The sequence below is a fragment of the Podarcis vaucheri genome (genome assembly GCF_965113315.1).
Source record: "Podarcis vaucheri genome assembly, chromosome: 4".
NCBI classification, from domain to species: domain Eukaryota; kingdom Metazoa; phylum Chordata; class Lepidosauria; order Squamata; family Lacertidae; genus Podarcis; species Podarcis vaucheri.
In genome coordinates this window covers 70,032,799-70,050,914 of record NC_138762.1, presented here as the reverse complement: position 1 = coordinate 70,050,914, position 18,116 = coordinate 70,032,799, and positions in this window count along the sequence as shown.

Genomic DNA, 18,116 nt, shown 5'->3' with positions numbered 1-18,116 from the left:
TTTGAACCCAGCAATGAAGACTAGTAGAATTAAGGCTGCACACTCACCTTAGGTATGCCTGACTGGGCAGCTGCCCTTGTTCCAAAGGAAAACAGGGTGGGTGCAGGGAACAGGCAGGACTAGAACCATCCAGCAGACAGAAAAAAGAACACATTGCAGGGCCCTTGCCTTCCTCCACCAAGGGGTTTGTGAGGAGGCTGTGATCACCACAGGAAGTTAGAGGGGGTAACTCAGGAGCAAAGGGTGGAGTTTTCATCCACAGGTGCACCTGAAAGAGTCTAGCATCTGAGCCAATCAGAGGGAGAAGTGTATGGACCAATAGCCTGGCTTCCATGTGACCTCAGTTGCCTTTTGTGTCAACCATTGGTTCCTAGATTTGCCTAGTGTTGCTAGATATTGCCCCGGCAGAACTTCTCCTCCCCACCTGCTGGCTCTGCTTGGCTCTTCACACCAATAGGAAGCAGGAGGCTTGTTGAAGCCCCTCCTCCCCTTACATTAAGCTACTTAGCTTCCCCCTTACAGTCTCAATCTGAAGCCAGCTGCAGTGAGTAAGGACTAATCAGGGAGGAGAGGGAATACACAGCTGCCAAACAGCACCAGCAAATCAACAACAGGGGAAAGCTTTTCTTGACCTGTTGCCAAGGGCAGGTCATAAGGTTGCTATAAAGGTCTTGTCCTAGGGAGACATACCACATAGCAGACTGCTATGCCTCAAATGATTATTGCCTAGTTCAGAGCTTTCTAAACTATCGGCTGCAGGTGTATCGTGCGAACGCTCCCCTTCCTCCTCCCGGGGCTGGAAAGGGTTACTTTAACCACCAGTTTGCTAGTAAAATGGAATTGCTGTGTTGTGAAATGATGCAAGACAGAATTACTGTGTCACGCAATGATACATGTCTAAAAAGTGTGTCACCGATATGAAAAATTCAGAAAGCTCTGGCCTAGTTATTATCATTACCTCACTTCTCTGCTTGCGTGTTCTAACTCTGCATGATATGAAGCCACAGAAACGCAGTTCAGCACCAGGCAGCATACCTAAAGATCTACATCACGTTCTGCTGTGCCTATGGATCTTGCCACCTGAGGCAGTTGCCTCACCTTGGTGGGTCAGCCTTGCATGTCCCTTAGAGTGCTCAGTCTTCAGAGTTTAGGCCAGTCTAGGACAGGAGCTTTATGGTGCTTTTTGGCATCTGAAGAGGGAAGGAGAAATGTTTTAGGAGGATAGAAAGGAAGGAAGAAGCTTTTGTACTTTCTCATCACCTCTCTGAGGCCTTCTCTTACTGTGCTATTATGGTACTAGTGGGCTCAGATTTGAGGTGGTAAGCCCTGATCCCAAACAGGATGCAAACTGCCCCACAGAATGAAGCATACACTGAATTGTAAAATGCTCATTCCAACTCTTTCTTTCTTTCTTTCTTTCTTTCTTTCTTTCTTTCTTTCTTAGTTTATCATGAAATTATCACTTTCTGCTTTACAAGAGACACCCAGAAGCAGGAGCATCTGTAGTCACATGTGGTTCTCACAGGATCACAACCCCAGTTATGAAACTAATTTCACCTGGCTTTCTGTTTTGATTTGTTTATAGCTTTGGGGAACTTTATGGCGTGCTCTGGTCCATGGGGTCACGAAGAGTCGGACACGACTAAACAACAACAACAACAATAGCTTTGGGGAAATCCACAGATATTTTCACATTGTGTTTTTGTTTGTTTACCTGCCCAATGCACAAAAGCATTCATGTTGATATTGGGACACATTTTTCCATGATAGTGCATTTTCAGGAGAACCATAAATATGCCCCTTTTATATCTAGTGTTTAGTTCCATTCCTTGCCACGATTAGATCACAAAATAACCACCACAGTTTAGTGTTTAATGTCCCCACTCTCCTTTTAGATTGGTGAAGATGCTTGCCTAGAAAATGCCTTCTTCCCCCCCCCCACTGTTAACTGTCTTCATCGTACAGCTTTCTTGTCCTTACCTACAAATGTAAATGCAGCATTCGCTTTTCATTAAAGTTGGCCTAACCACTGGCCTATCTGATCACTCCAGCATAACTGATGGAAAGCTACAGTAGGAATTCTGACAAGCAAAAGCTTTGCCTTATGTCCAAAGCTGGCTAATTATGGATTAAAGCATCAGGGTTCATGCTGCTCAAATTTTAAGTTTTGGAGGTACCATAAAATGATTTGTGTATCAGTATTTGAATATAACAAATACGTCCTCAGTCATGCTCCCTGTAGGTGGCAGCAGTTCATTGCTACTGAAATTAGATTTCTGATTTACTAAACCACTGTAGTTATGAATTTTGCCCCATATCTCTCTCTCTCTCTCTCTCTCTCTCTCTCTCTCTCTCTCTCTGTGTGTGTGTGTGTGAGAGAGAGAGAGAGAGAGAGAGAGAGAGAGAAGGCACAGCTCTCTCTCTCTCTCTCTCTCTCTCTGTGTGTGTGTGTGAGAGAGAGAGAGAGAGAGAGAGAGACAGAGACAGTAGCAGACTATTAAAAGATACTGAAGTATTTGAACATTGATCTGCTTGAAATCTAAAGTAATGAATTTATTAAACAAGTGACTTTACGATTGCTTGCTTTTATAATAAAATATTATTAGTCAGACAGCATACAGATGCTATTAGCAAAAATCCACACAGGAAATGAAACAGAAAATCTGTATTCAGATCAACTAAAAGCCACACTTCATTTGACCTAAGGGCACTTCCAGACAATGGCTTAATATTGCAAATGAGTCACCAAGATATCACAGGTCACTGACAACAGGTTGTTGTTTTTTTAAGCATATTGTTTATTTCCCCAACAAAGGGAAAATCCCCCCTTAAATGGGGGGAGGGGGAATACAGGCTGACATTTTGATGCCAATGACATCATGTAGCCTTCGCAAAAAACATGGATGCCTGTGGCGCCCCTATTTCACAATATACACCCATCCAGAATTTCTTCCTGATTCGGTGTTTAAAAGTAAGTTTTCCTGGTGAACGTGGTGGTAAAAGGGAAAAAAGGGCTTGAAGATGGATCTGGAAATGACAGGAAGGATCTATATGCCGGTATAGCTCCCCAAATATCATCATGTGGAATAGAAGCACAAAACTCCAGCAATTTTCTGAATTAACAGTTTGCTAACTGATTTTTTTCCCCTGGAAACAATTTACATGGGAATGAACATTCAGCTTCTACAAGAGTCTGTCAGATTGCCTGAGGTGGCTTTTGCTTTGTGTGATTATCAGGTAAGAATGTCAGGAAAATGAAATGGAGTGCTACCTGAACACAGCCAAATTCGGAGTGCTTTCGTGTGGCAATTTCTTGTGGATTGCTGCTTATTCCTGCATGTTTTGCACAGCATCGAACCACATTCTAACCCAGTGTTTCCCAAACGTTTTTGGGCAACGGCACACCTGTTTACCGGAAAAAAATCTCGCGGCACACCAGCATTAAAGCCCCGCCCCGTGACGTCAGCGCGCAGCGTCACGCCGGGAGGGACGCACAAAAGTGAACGTTTTTTCCCTTCCCCTTGCCGGGGTGGGAGGAGGCAGCAGAGCGAGGGACTGAGGGACAGCGGCAGCTGAGGCGGCGGCGGCTGTTGTGGTGGTGGCGGCGATAGCGGGCGGAGGAGGAGCCGTCGCCGGGAGTTGCTGCTGCTGCTGTTGCTGCTGCTGCCCGGACATGCCGGCCTCCTCCTCCTCCGCTGTCTCGCGCTCCTCCCTTTTGCGCGCGCTGCCCCGCCGCTCGGCACCACCACCGCGGAGCCGCCCCCGGCTCAACGCGGATCCTCGCCGCCGCCGCCTCTCGCCGCCCGACTCGCCCGCCTCCCTCCCACGGCACACCAGCCGGTGTCTCACGGCACACTAGTGTGCCGCGGAACACCGGTTGGGAAACACTGTTCTAACCAACTGAGCTATCTAGACAGAATGCACAACTGTCATTGTGAAAATTAGGTTCCATGCTATTTATTTATTTGTTGTTTGTTATCGTGAAAAGGGGGCGGGGCAGGATATGGGATGGCATTTTGATGATGACGTTATAATGTAGATGTTGAAGAAAAAAACAACATGCATGCAGGAATAGCACTAAGTGCACCAGAAACGGCTGTGGGAAGAAGAAGAAGAGAAGAAGAGTTTGGATTTGATATCCCGCCTTTCACTCCCTTTAAGGAGTCTCAAAGAGGCTAACAATCTCCTTTCCCTTCCTCCCCCACAACAAACACTCTGTGAGGTGAGTGGGGCTGAGAGACTTCAAAGAAGTGTGACTGGCCCAAGGTCACCCAGCAGCTGCATGTGGAGGAGCGGAGACGCGAACCCGGTTCCCCAGATTACGAGTCTACTGCTCTTAACCACTACACCGCACTGGGAGAGTAACCTGGCTTTTGCCGAGTGCTAAGGAAGACAGCTTGTACAATTATAGGTAAAGGTAAAGGTACCCCTGCCCGTATGGGCCAGTCGTGTCCGACTCTAGGGTTGTGCGCTCATCTCACTCTATAGGCCGGGAGCCAGCGCTGTCCGCAGACACTTCCGGGTCACGTGGCCAGCGTGACAAAGCTGCTCCGGCGAACCAGCACCAGAGCAGAACACGGAACGCCGTTTACCTTCCCGCTAGAAAGGGGTACCTATTTATCTACTTGCACTTAATTGTGCTTTCCAACTGCTAGGTGGGCAGGAGCTGGGACCGAACGGCGGGCGCTTCAGGTTACAGACTCTGCTAACCCAGAAATATTACCTCGGGTTAAGAAGTTTGATTCAGGATGAGAACAGAAATCGTGCAGCAGCGGTGCAGCGGCAGCAAGAGGCCCCATTAGCTAAAGTGGTGCTTCAGGTTAAGAACAGACCTCCAGAACGAAGTTCTTAACCCAAGGTACCACTGTACTTGCACTTTTATGTGCTTTCGAACTGCTAGGTTGGCAGGAGCTGGGACCGAGCAATGGGAGCTCACCCCGTTGCGGGGGTTCGAACCACCAACCTTCCGCTTGGCAAGCCCAAGGTTCAGTGGTTTACACCACAGCGCCACCCACGTCCCCAGTCAGTTAGAGAGGAGCAATTTCATAAAGCTCTCTGGACACTACAGGAAATGGACTTCAGGAGTATTTTTAACTGCAAAGTCACCAAGTTCTCATCACCCCTTTAAAGTGTGGCTCACAGTGACCAAGCAGAAGAGACCGCTCCCACAAAATGAGCTGTCTCTTGGCTCCCCTTAGAGTTCAGCCAGATTGTTATCAGTGCCTCATATGAATAATAAAAAGAGAAAGACAATGCTCAAAAACAGACACAGTGACTCTGACCTGCAACCAGCAAAATTCTTGAGGCACATATTTTCTTTATCACCCATAAAAATCTAATGTGACCTAAGGTCACGACACCACATGGAGTAGTGGAGCTAAAGGGGAGTCTATGCTGGCTTCCAGCTATTTTATCTTTGTGGTGTGGTATGTGCGTTGCTTGCTTCCACACCTAGAGTGAGCTTTGGGGCATGCCACCAGAAACAAGCCAAAACATGAGTTAGCAGTGGTGGCTTGACAAAAAGAATAAGCAGATGCAGTCCATCAGCCGCAGCCAGCCCTGTACATACAGTGGTGCCTTGCAAGACGAAAAGAATCCGTTCTGTGATTCTCTTTGTCTAGCGGTTTTTTCGTCTTGCGAAGCAAGCCCATTGAAGGATTAGCAGATTAGCGCTATTAGCGGCTTTTAGCAGCTTATCTGCTGATCGGATCAGCTGATAAGCGGCTTAGCGGCTTAGAAAAAGGGGGGAGGGGAAAAAGCCCTGCAGGAACTCGCAAGACATTGTCGTCTTGCGAAGCAAGCCCATAGGAAATTCGTTTTGCGAAGCACCTCCAAAACGGAAAACTCTTTCGTCTAGCGAGTTTTCCGTCTTGCGAGGCATTCGTCTTGCGGGGCACCACTGTAGTCATGTGTGATATCACACATTCTGCATGGGTGGAAGAGGCCACGCATCAGCTGGCAACAGGCTTTGTCAGCAGTTGTCATATGCCACAACTTCAGTCTCTGCCAGTGACTGGAGTCTTTGGGAGACTTGGCTTAGCATGGACGCAGAGCTAAGCTTCTATATTCTTAATGATAGAAATTGAATAAATAATTATTACGAAACTATGGGGGTTCTTATTGTTTTTGTTTGTTGCTATGGTATGTTTTTGTGTTTTTATATTTTATAAATGTTATGTACAAATCTTTACACACACACGCACAGTGCTTTATATAAAACAGAATAAAATATATTGTGTTTTATATGTTGTATATCCAATATATTTTATATTGCAAACCATCCTCAGATGAAGGGCAGCATAGAAACTTTATAAATAAATAATAATTGCCATCTCCTCAGATGCAGGAAGTACAACCTGCACACATTTCTAATGCCCTTTGCCTTTTATCAACACCAAAAGCACAGGCCTGTGGGGAGATACATTTCCCTATTCTGGACATTAATGGCATCCATCCATAAAAGACGGCATGACTTGCTCACGCTGCCTGCATTTCGGCACACAATTAACATCCCGAGCTGGATGACCTTGCAAGCCACAAAGTGACTCAGCTTAGTTCCCTACAGATAAAATGGGAACAACAACAGACCTTTTGTTCCTGTTTCAAAATCAAGCTCAGAAATGGGCGGCATACCTATGATAAAATTCATTTGCTTTCAAGGCACATGTTCCCATGCTTTGTCAACTTGCTCCATGGTCTATGAGAAATTAAACATGCTGTATAAATGGTAAATAGGATGATGAGGAAGTACCTACAAGACCATGAATGACGCATGCATACTGACGGGAGAGAGAAATAAGCAGCTATCTTCTCTTTAAAAGACATCTGAAGGCAGCCCTGTTTAGGGAAGTTTTTAATATTTAATGCTGTATTGTTTTTAACACTTGATTGGGAGCCGCGCAGAGTGGCTGGGGAAACTCAGCCAGATACATTATTATTATAAATAGTAATAATAGAAACCCTACTATGTATGGGGAGTGATCTTTCTTTCTTTCTTTCTTTCTTTCTTTCTTTCTTTCTTTCTTTCTTTCTTTCTTTCTTGTGCATGAATTTCTAAAAAAAATAAAAATGTTTTGCTTTACAACAACCCTGTAAGGTAGCATACTATTACAATCCCACATTGTGATGGAAATGCTGAGGCTGAAAACTAATGACTTGCTTTCAGGTCTCCAACCAAATCTGTAACCAAGGTAAGGTTTTGAACCAGGCTTCCTCACTCATAGCTCATATTCTTCAGCACCACTTTATCTCAGTTTTCACCGTCAGACATGCCCCGTCGTGTTGCATGAAGTAAGTGAACAACATGGGAATACGTGCTTTGAAAGCAAAAATATATACCCTGTCTATCTCCAAAGCAGTTACGTGGAAAAGAATGTGATCTGTAGGAGGCCTTCATCAGAGCCAAATGCCATTGCTGTGTGGTCGGTCGGGCAAGAGGCAGCCTTGTGAAGAAATGTGTGGCGTTGCTTTGTCAGCATTGCTGCAGGACAGCTCCTTTGTATCCAACAACTGCATGCATATCTCTGAAGAACTTGCTATATGTGCAGCCTGTGGCTGATGTGAAATTTTGGGGTCCTTTTTCTTCCTTTCTTTCCTACTTTATAGGGTGTGTATGAAGCTGTAGCCACGCACAGTGAAGCTAAAGCAAACCCCATTCTATGTGCCTGTTTTCTTTTTCCAAAGGGGCTTTGCTTTGGACAATGCTCTCCGTCCTGGGGCTTCTGTGTGCATTGTATACTGAAACTGAAGCAAAGTCAGCCCTATCTTTGCAAAGATACCAAGCTAAGTATGCTGATGACAATGGTCCATTCTTCTCCCCCATTGTTCTTGCTCCATAAACTCTGAATGTTGACAGTGGATTTGCCTTTATAATCCAATTAGCTCTGTTTACATGCTAAGGTGTGGAAGGGATACTCAGTTCATTTTCTCATGTGGCCCTTGTACGGAGTGCAACAATGCAGTACTGTATCTGCATTTGCAGCCAGCAGAAACAGGAAGCAGACTTTGTGGGTACTGCTTCTCAGGTGATCATTTTTGGTCCCAGTAGGACTTCTGCAAACCAGTCATTCCTGAAACCCATAGAGAAGGCAAAAGTCTGTTCACATGCATCTTTGTGTATAACTCATGTTGTTTCCTTTTTCCTTTATGAAAGCTTTGTTGAATACGAAGACCAACACAAGAACTTCATACTTGGCCAGAGATGTGATCCCAGGTCTCCCTAGCCTGCAGTACATTAGAATAGGTTAATGTGTACTGAAGTCATCCACCCTGCCCTGTCTCTGCCCTCAGAAAATTTCTTCATGCTGCCATCAATTGCCCAGGGCCTTACAGAAATCATCTCAAAAAACAATATGGCAAACCCTGTAAAGTGGTACCTCGGGTTACATACACTTCAGGTTACATACGATTCAGGCTACAGACTCCGCTAACCCATAAATATTACCTCGGGTTAAGAACTTTGCTTCAGGATGAGAACAGAAATCGTGGTACGGCGGTGCGGCAGCAGCGGGAGGCCTCATTAGCTAAAGTGGTGCTTCAGGTTAAGAACAGTTTCAGGTTAAGTACGGACCTCTGGAATGAATTAAGTACTTAACCCGAGGTACACTGTATGTCTGTGTCATGAACCATTGGGTTTTTAGTTTTTTTAAAGGAGCACAAAATGCATTTTCCCTCCCTTTGCTGTTTATTGTATTAACCTCACCTTCTTTTCTTTGGCTCTGTACACATTGCCACCTTAAAACACCAGGCAGTGATGTACAGAGAATTAACATACTAGAAGGTTAAAATCCTGGGAATGAAAAATGGTGACTGCCCGGCAGTGAAATGGCATCAAGGGAGGTGCCAGGTGACCTTCCCTGGGAAGAGTATTCCCAGGAAAGCTTGCCTGAAGCTTACTTCAAAGTAAGTGACATTAAAGTAGGTTCCACTGAGTTCATTGGGACTTACTCCCAAGTAAGCGTGCATAAGTTTGCAGCCTTACACACTCATTTCTCTACACTACCAATGTGTGGGACGCGGGTGGTGCTGTGGGTTAAACCACAGAGCCTAGGACTTGCTGATCAGAAGGTTGGTGGTTCGAATCCCCGCGATGGGGTGAGCTCCCATTGCTCGGTCCCTGCTCCTGCCAACCTAGCAGTTCAAAAGCACGTCAAAGTGCAAGTAGATAAATAGGTACCACTCTGGAGGGAAGCTAAACGGTGTTTCCGTGCGCTGCTCTGGTTTGCCAGAAGTGGCTTAGTCATGCTGGTCACATGACCCGGAAGCTGTTCACCGGCTCTCTTGGCCAATAAAGCGAGATGAGCGCCGCAACCCCAGAGTTGGTCACGACTGGACCTAATGGTCAGGAGTCCCTTTACCTTTATCTTTACACTACCAATGTAGCAGAGTGGTTCAGGGGCTGGACTAGGAACAGGGGAACCCCTTGCAGACATGAAGGTCACGGAGTGAAATTTCAGCTATTAGTGCCTCTCATTCTGACCTATCTTACACTGTTGTTGTAAGAGTAAGATGGAGGGTAACAGAACCGTGTATTCTGCTTTCAGCTCCCTGGGAGAAGGGAAGGGCAGTAAGGAAGTAAGTAAGTAAGTGAACATGCCTGATTCCCACAGTCCATCATTGGCTGTGGATCTGGTGCACAACATTATGAGACTCCCACTGTCCCACTGACTTTTACCAACTCTTTGACAAGGCCAGACTTCCCAAGCCATGTATAAGTGGGTAAGCCACGGTAATGACAGGAAGGTAAATGAAATACCCACAGATGTGAACTGATGTCCTCAGATGCTCTGCAGTGCGATCTGTAACTGGCTGCAGGTTGAAGGGAGGGAAGGGGGTTGCTGTTTTCGAAGTCTCTCACAAGCTCTGTCAAGAAAGATAACCCTTCCAGTAAATAAATGAGCAAAGAAGTCGTCCTGGAGTGGCAGAAAGTTTTAACAACAAAGGAGTTTATTCCATCTTCTGCTATATTTCCAATTAATACTTGAAACGGTGTCCTTCCAGGGTATTTCAGAGCAAAACTACACATGGGAGTTTCTCTATAGCAGGCACATCCAACAGGTAGATCGTGATCTACTGGTAGATCACTGGATGTCTGTGGTAGATCACTGGCTCCCCCCAAAGAAGCTCGCCAACTTTGGCTCCCCTAAAAAGAAGCTCAACACTTTTGTCATGGACCCCCCAAAAGGAGGGTAGATCACTGCCAGTTTTAAACTCTGTGAGTAGATCACAGTCTCTTGGGAGTTGGCCACCCCTGCTCTATAGAAAGAAAGGTGTTTGGCTGCAATTAGCCATTCCCCAACCTGAGTCTCCCCAGGTATTTTGGACTACGACTCAGCCAATGATGACTGGGGTGGCAGTCAAAACAAAAAATATATATGATCTGAATGGCACCCAAAGACTGACTTGGAGTAATTCAATTCAAACTAATGGAACCTTCAAGAAGAAGTGGATTGTGGCTTCACAGCATTAAGTTTCTTTCATAAAAGAAAACTAAAAAAGCTTCCCTTGCTTTTTACACAGTAAACACCAGACATATCAGAATTACTTATTAGCTGGCACGTTTAAAAAAGAAGTCTTTGTTGGTCCTCTTCCTACACTGGCCAAGAGGTGGGGGGGGGGAGTGAAATAGAGCCAAAAATAGATGAGATAGGCAGGGAACACTTTGTCTGGGCTCTGCTTCTTCCTTCTTTGCAAGCTGTGAAAGTCTCCCCACTCTACAGTTTTCGCAAACCTTATTTTTCTGATTGCTCTGAGTTTGGAGATTGTTTTGCATTGCAGTCCTGATAATAATATTATTGTTATTTTGATTTAAGTTGTTGATGTATTTAATTGTGTTTTATGACTTTTAACAAGTTGCTTTGTGGTTTATTGTGGTCGGTAAGCAGTGTATAAGTGCATTATTTACCACACTGGGCAAAAGATTCCTGCATTGCAGGGGATTGGACTAGATGAACCTCGTGGTCCCTTCCAACTCTACAATTCTATGATTCTATGATACTTTGGCCTTTGACACCTGAGATGTATGTTTTCAGGACAAAGCTCATCCTCTACTTGCCACTATAATTTGTTGCTTTTAATACTGAATTTTTAAATTGTTATCCACCATGGAACTTGCTGGTGAAGGGCAGACAGTAATAATACTGATAATGATAATAATTTCCTTTCTACTGTGAGTTTCTGCCTTTCCTAAGATTATTAAAGGCACAATTGCTCCAGAGAGAAAGGAGAGCTTTCCTATTAGGAATAACAGACACAGGTATAGCAAAAGAGGATCGGAAAATATTCCTTTATGCCACAAGCACTGTGAGGACCTTAATTGCCAGAAACTGGGAAAAATAATTTGTACCAACAAAAATGGAATGGCAGGATAAATTATTAAATTATACTGAATTGGCCAGATTAACAGAGACAATTAGGGGACAACCTAGACAAGAATTTCAAAAAGAAAAGAAAAGGAAAAAATGCAGAGAATACTTTACCAAACAGTGCCCCAAAATACACACCTGGACTTGTTTCGATCAATTTCTACAGGAGACTTTGCAGTTTTTAAAGTCATAATTAGGAAAAATTGTAATAATCACATATAAAAGAAACAGTATACAAGAAGTAAATAAGTAGGCCATTTACAGGATAAAGGAAGTATTTCATTTTTATGTTATGTTTTCTTTGTATAAGGGGATACGAGTTTTTAATTTTGATAATTAAATTGTGGTGGGTTTGTTTGTTTGTATGAGTTGTTGTGGAATATGTTGTAAAAAAATTTTAAAAGAAGAAGAAAAAAGGATAGCTGAGAAGCCTTTTTAAACCTTATTGTTGTAGAACAAACTACAGTGGTACCTCGGGTTACATACGCTTCAGGTTACAGACTCCGCTAACCCAGAAAGAGTGCTTCAGGTTAAGAATTTTGCTTCAGGATGAGAACAGAAATCGTGCTCCGACGGTGCAGCGGCAGCGGGAGGCCCCATTAGCTAAAGTGGTGCTTCAGGTTAAGAACAGTTTCAGGTTAAGAACCGACCTCCGGAATGAATTAAGTACATAAGCTGAGGTACCACTGTATTATGATCACTTCAGTCATCATAGCCCCAGGGTATTTTACCCCCCCCCCCAAAAAAAAAATGCTTAAAATATAAATACAACAAAACATGTTGTCACCCAGCTGATTTTGGGTATCATGAAACAGCAGCAATTTGTTTGTTATTTAATTTGTTATTACTCTGTTTTTACTGCCCAGGGTCGAGAAAGGAAGGCGCTGCTGGGTTTTTCTTTCTTTGCTGCCAAAAAGAAAACCTTAGGTGGGAGGTATAGGGCACCATTTACATCTCAGTTAGGAAATTGCATTGGTCTGGCCCTAAGCTATGATATTATTTCCACATTCACTTGTCTGCAAAAAGAATAAAAAATCTTACACATCTAGCATAGAAGCCTCGAAAGTCCAGCAGAGCAGTGGCACAGAAATAGGCAAGCTCCCTTTTTGGTGAAGTGTGTCACTCCTCAAGTTTCCACTTATGGGACTCTTTCTATGCTACTAAAAGTTTGCACACATCAGTGGCTTAAAACACAGCGAGGTCATTTCCCCTCACAGCGTTTCAAGTTGCACTTCACATTGCTGTACAGAAAATTCGTGTGGTCTTGGGGGCCAGAATCTCCCTGCACCTGCAATCCCCAGCTCCTATTCAATGAAGCCCTCATCTGCACATACGCTGTCGTCTGCACATGTGCAACAGATGCCTGGAATGTACACACCTTCAGCTTAACCGCAATGTTTTAAAATTGGATGGAAGCTGTCCTGAGGGAAAGTGCATCACTCAACAATATCTCTCAAGAAACTACGGGATATAGATGGATTGTAGCTAACGTCATATGTCCTCAGCTTCAAACCCAAACAGTGGGAGGGTGCCAGAGCTGGAGTAAACAAACAGAGTAATTTGTACACAGCTGAAGGCAGGAGTGGCAAAGGTTCTGCTGCCCTTTGGGACTGGCGGCAGGCAGAAGGAAGGGTGCTCAAACAGCAGGTGGAGCCAGAAGCAAGGACAGGCAGAGCCCATTAACTATAGTTTTGTCCTAATCTTCCTCGCTGTAGAGTTCTGCAAGGACAACACTTGAGTGTCGAGGTCCCTTAAGCCACCCCCCAATAACTCACACATCAATTTTGTTTAAGGTATTTGGCATGATTTTGGCCACAACTTTATTTAAATACACACATGTAAGTGATTGCTTAGGCATTGGTTGCGACTATCTGTCCTTGCCCCAAGGACAGAACTGGCTTCCGGATTCCAGCGGAAGCCAGTCAGGGGAAACAATATTGGGGAGAAATGAAGCTGGGCATCAGTCCCTCACCTCTCACCCGCATGCTCCTGGTGGCTTGCACGGCCCAAGTCTGATGCCAGGGACTAGGATGAAAAGGATGGCAAGCCCCTGGATTCCTTTAACGGAATTCCCTCACAGCACCACCATTGGAGCGGTAGGCACTTACGCCTCCACCAACCAATTTTAACCAATGCCTAACTGCCAACCTTACAAGTTGTGACGATTCACTATGCAGTAGGCAAAAACCAAATGGCACCAGCCAATCAGCCAAATTGACAAAATTCCTACCAGGCCCCTGCCTCAAAAGCAGACGACCCCATGACAGGCATAGCAAGGTCAGAGCAAACACCCCCCCCCCATTCAGGGAGAGTGGGCGGGTGATCTGGTGCAAACAGCCCAAGAGGATGCCCAAAGCCAGGCGTCCAGTATTTAAAACCTCTGACTCCTCCTCCAAATTGGCAACAAGGAAATCTCCCCAGAGACCCAACTTAGCCCATCCCTGCCTGAGTCCCCACCAAACACTCACCCTACAACAGTGGGGGTGGCCTGCAGGCCCCACCCCAACATGTGCTCTCTGTTAGGGAGAACACGCTTAAGACTAAGGAGGAGGGAGATGTTTCCCAGGGCCACTTCTGGACAGGATGCAGCTAAGAGTGCAGGCAGGTGGGGACTGACTGAGGGCAAAGTGAGGCTGGTGGGGCAGAGCTCAGTCTCTTCCTTTAAATTTAAACTCCTTTAAATTCCTGGGAGTTTACCTTAGTGAAGACCTCACTTGGAAAAACAATATAACTCGGGTGGTTAGGAAAGCCCAACAGAGACTCCATTTCTCAGGGTCTTGCAAAAGAACAATGTTAAACAACATTTGATGACCTCCTTCTACTGGTCCACAATAGAAAGTGTCCTCTCATATCGTATCACAGTGTGGTACGTTGGCTTGACAGCCACGGACAGAAAGTCTTTACAGAGGGTGGTGAACACAGCACATGATATCATGGGCCCGCTAGATGACATCGCAAAAGATCTTTGCCTTAGGAGAGCAAGAAAAAATTTCAGGGATGATTCACACCCTGGCCAGCACCTCTTCAATCTTCTACCCTCAGGCAGGAGATATAGAAGTATAATCAGTTGTACCAACAGGCTAAAAAACAGTTTCTATCCATGGGCTGTTAAGCTGCTGAGCGGAAAATAATATAGTGCAACTGATTTTCTGGGTTGGTGTGTTGTGCGACAAGCACACAGAGTGCAAAGATTGAGTGTTTGGGGGGGGGCTCGGTTAATTTCATTGTACACAGGTTGTACATTGACAGTAAAGGTATTATTATTATTATTATTATTATTATTATTATTATTATTATCCCAAAGGATCAGTCTCTACTGAGGGGTTGCTATCCACCAGTTGGGGACACCCACGCCCCAGGGAACTTTTTTTCTGGCTCCCCAAATCCCACCAATTTTGGTGGCAGCAGCAAAGGGGGGGGAATATAGTGTCATGGAATAGTTGGATGCAGAGGAATGGTGGGTCAAACCAGCTGAGGGAACCCCCAAGGGATGAAGGCTCAGAGCCCAGGGAGTGGTGGTGGGACAACTATGAATGGTCAGGGGGAGAAGACTGGGAAGAGGAGGTTTGGAAGCTGATGGGGTAACAGGGCTTGGTGAGCTGGGAGGGTCTGCGGCAGAGGAAAGTCCAGAATCAGAGGCAGAAGCTGAAACAGGCGGGTGGGATGAGGGAGGTCAAGGGGCAGAGATAAGCCAGGCTGGTGAAGAGTCACACAACAATGTTTGTTGTGCTTTCAAAAAGAAATGTGTTTTCAAATTACTCACTTCTTAGCAACGCATGCTAGGAGGAAGCTTTATGGACACACCATGCCATGACTCTACTATTGAATTAAATTGCTTGAATCCAAATTGATTTAAATGCAAACTAAGAGTGTAGTAACACAGCACAAGTAATGAATGATTAGCAGGTCATCTGCATCTACAGCCAGTATTCGGTTTACAAAATGTATCAATCCCTGAAGCTAAGCCTTAAAATGAACTTCTGGACCCTTTTATATCCTGGCATATTTTGTAATGAGTGAGTGTTGCACAACAAGCAACTTCCCAACTGCCATCAAATTATGTAATTTCACCACAGTTGAACTAAATATTACAAGGGAGGGTCTATGCACAGATATTTTCTCATTAAGCAATTGCCACTAATATTTATTTAAACATATATTATGGCTTCAGTAGGAATAAAATACTGAATTCAGGTCAAATGTGTGCTATTATTTACAGAATAGCTAGGTCTAGGCCCTGAGAGGTATCTTATTCCTTTGAGGTACCATCTGTACCATACATTTAAAGATTACACCTCTTTAAAAACTCATGGCTTCCCCCAAAGTATCTGGGCACTGTAGTTGTTAGGAGACCCCCTATTCCCCTCACAGAGCTACAATTCTCAGAGTTGTTTAACTGATTGGTGATACCTAGAAACCCCCTTTCAGCTTAACCAGGTTTTTACCTGTCCAACATCTGACATCTTATTTGTGGGATATATCCAGCCTCATATAACCAACATGCTTAACACTAATTAATGCATGAAGGGTTAAGATAATAGAGTAAGATGTCCTGTCACATCCCCTCACCTTAGGAGGAAGGAATACCAAACTCTTTGTTCTCCCACTTTTCACCATCATTTCACCATGTGAACCCTTCCAGCAAGGAGGTCTAAGCTGGATGAATGGATGCTTAAGCAAGCCATATTTGTGTTTCTGTACAAATAATTTAGAAACATTTAGCTTTTTGGAACTAATCTAAGTTTTGCTGCTTGTCTTTTCTTGCTGCTGTATGGAAAAGCACATGAATCTGATGTTTGAAGAGTTTGTAAGTAAACCAGTTTTAACTTACCAAACGTGTGGTCTCCTGCTATGCTAAGGGAAGTGGGGAACTTGGGAAGCAACTTAGAAGGGGATATTTTAAATGTCTAACAACTTATATTTCCACACTTTACTTTTCAGAATGTTTTGTGATTTTAAATATTTGCTGGACCTCCAGAGTACTTGCCCCAATTCTGAGAAAAATGAGAAGGCCTCGTGGGCCGAAAGGTTCACCATCCCTGCTTTAATTGGAATTTAGTTCCTTCTAAAACAAGTTTAACGCCATTCAATTTAGCAAGTGAGCAGCCTGCTAATAGAACCTCAAACCAACTAGACAGAGCCTCAGTTTATTGGCCCTAATTCAGTCCATTACTGCATTGGTTCCAAACACCCATTGCCTCACCCAGATTAGCTGAACAGGAGAAGTAGAGCTGTGTGTCATCCACATATTGATGATACCTTGGTCCAAATCTCTACAGATGTCTAATAATATGGAGGATAAAACAGAGTCCTGTGGTACACCAAAGGCCAGAGCAATTGTAATTTCCACCAGCACCACCTTCTGGAATTGACCATTCAAGTAGGAGAAGAACCACCGCAATGCAGAACCTTCAAACCTTAATTCAGTCAGTCTATCCATAAGGATGCTGCTATTGCTGGTACTGAAAACCACTGAGAGTTCCAAGAGAATCAACAGGGTCATCTGCTTCGTGTTCTTCTTTTGGCATCTCACAGGCTGACCGAAGCAGTTTCCCTTCCCAAACCAGGCATATAGTCCAACTGAAATAGATCCAGAAAACCTGTTTCATCCAAGAGTGCCTGGAGTTGGTTGGCAGCTTTATGGAATCAGAAAACTTTGCACTGGAATTATAGGAGATGAGAAAATGGGATTCTATTCACACACACACACACACTCCCATTTGTCGTACTATCTTTATTGGAACCATCTAAAAGTCACCACCTTTATAGACAACTAAAAGACGTCACCTTGCCAACAAAGGTCCGTATAGTAAAAGCTATGGTTTTCCCAGTAGTGATGTATGGAAGTGAGAGCTGGACCATAAAGAAGGCTGATCGCCGAAGAATTGATGCTTTTGAATTATGGTGCTGGAGGAGACTCTAGAAAGTCCCATGGACTGCAAGAAGATCAAACCTATCCATTCTTAAGGAAATCAGCCCTGAGTGCTCACTGGAAGGACAGATCCTGAAGCTGAGACTCCAATACTTTGGCCACCTCATGAGAAGAGAAGACTCCCTGGAAAAGACCCTGATGTTGGGAAAGATTGAGGGCACAAGGAGAAGGGGACTACAGAGGACGAGATGGTTGGACGATATTCTCGAAGCTACCAGCATGAGTTTGACCAAACTGCGGGAGGCAGTGGAAGACAGGAGTGCCTGGCGTGCTCTGGTCCATGGGGTCACGAAGAGCTGGACACAACTAAATGACTAAACAACAAAAAAGTCACCAAGCAATGAACAAGCTTTTGAGTTCCCCTGGTATCTTCTTCAGACTGAGTATTGCACAGTAAGAAAAAAGAGAAGCAAGTACCACACAGAGACAAGGATTAAAACACAAAAAGACCAAAGCTCTGTGTGTGTGTTTTTAAAAATACACAGGCATGAGTATACACCAAAGCATTCTTCTGCAGTGACTCCTCGTGACCTTATTTTAGAAACTGGGAAGACAAAATGTGTAAAGGGGTGTTCATGAGACAAAAAAGCACCCTTTCTTTAAGCCATCTTCACAGTGAAAAGAATAAGCTTGGTGACAAGGGCTGCATGGTGAGCTCCACCCCTAAAATAATGTAGCTCCCCCCAGATCACTGCCACACCTATCACAACTCTTGCAGGGGGAGCCTTCCCTATATCTGGAAGCTCTCTGCATGATTCTGATCCCTGATCACCCCCGGACAGTTCTACATCACATGGGGAGTCCGTAGGCTCCCTGCTGCT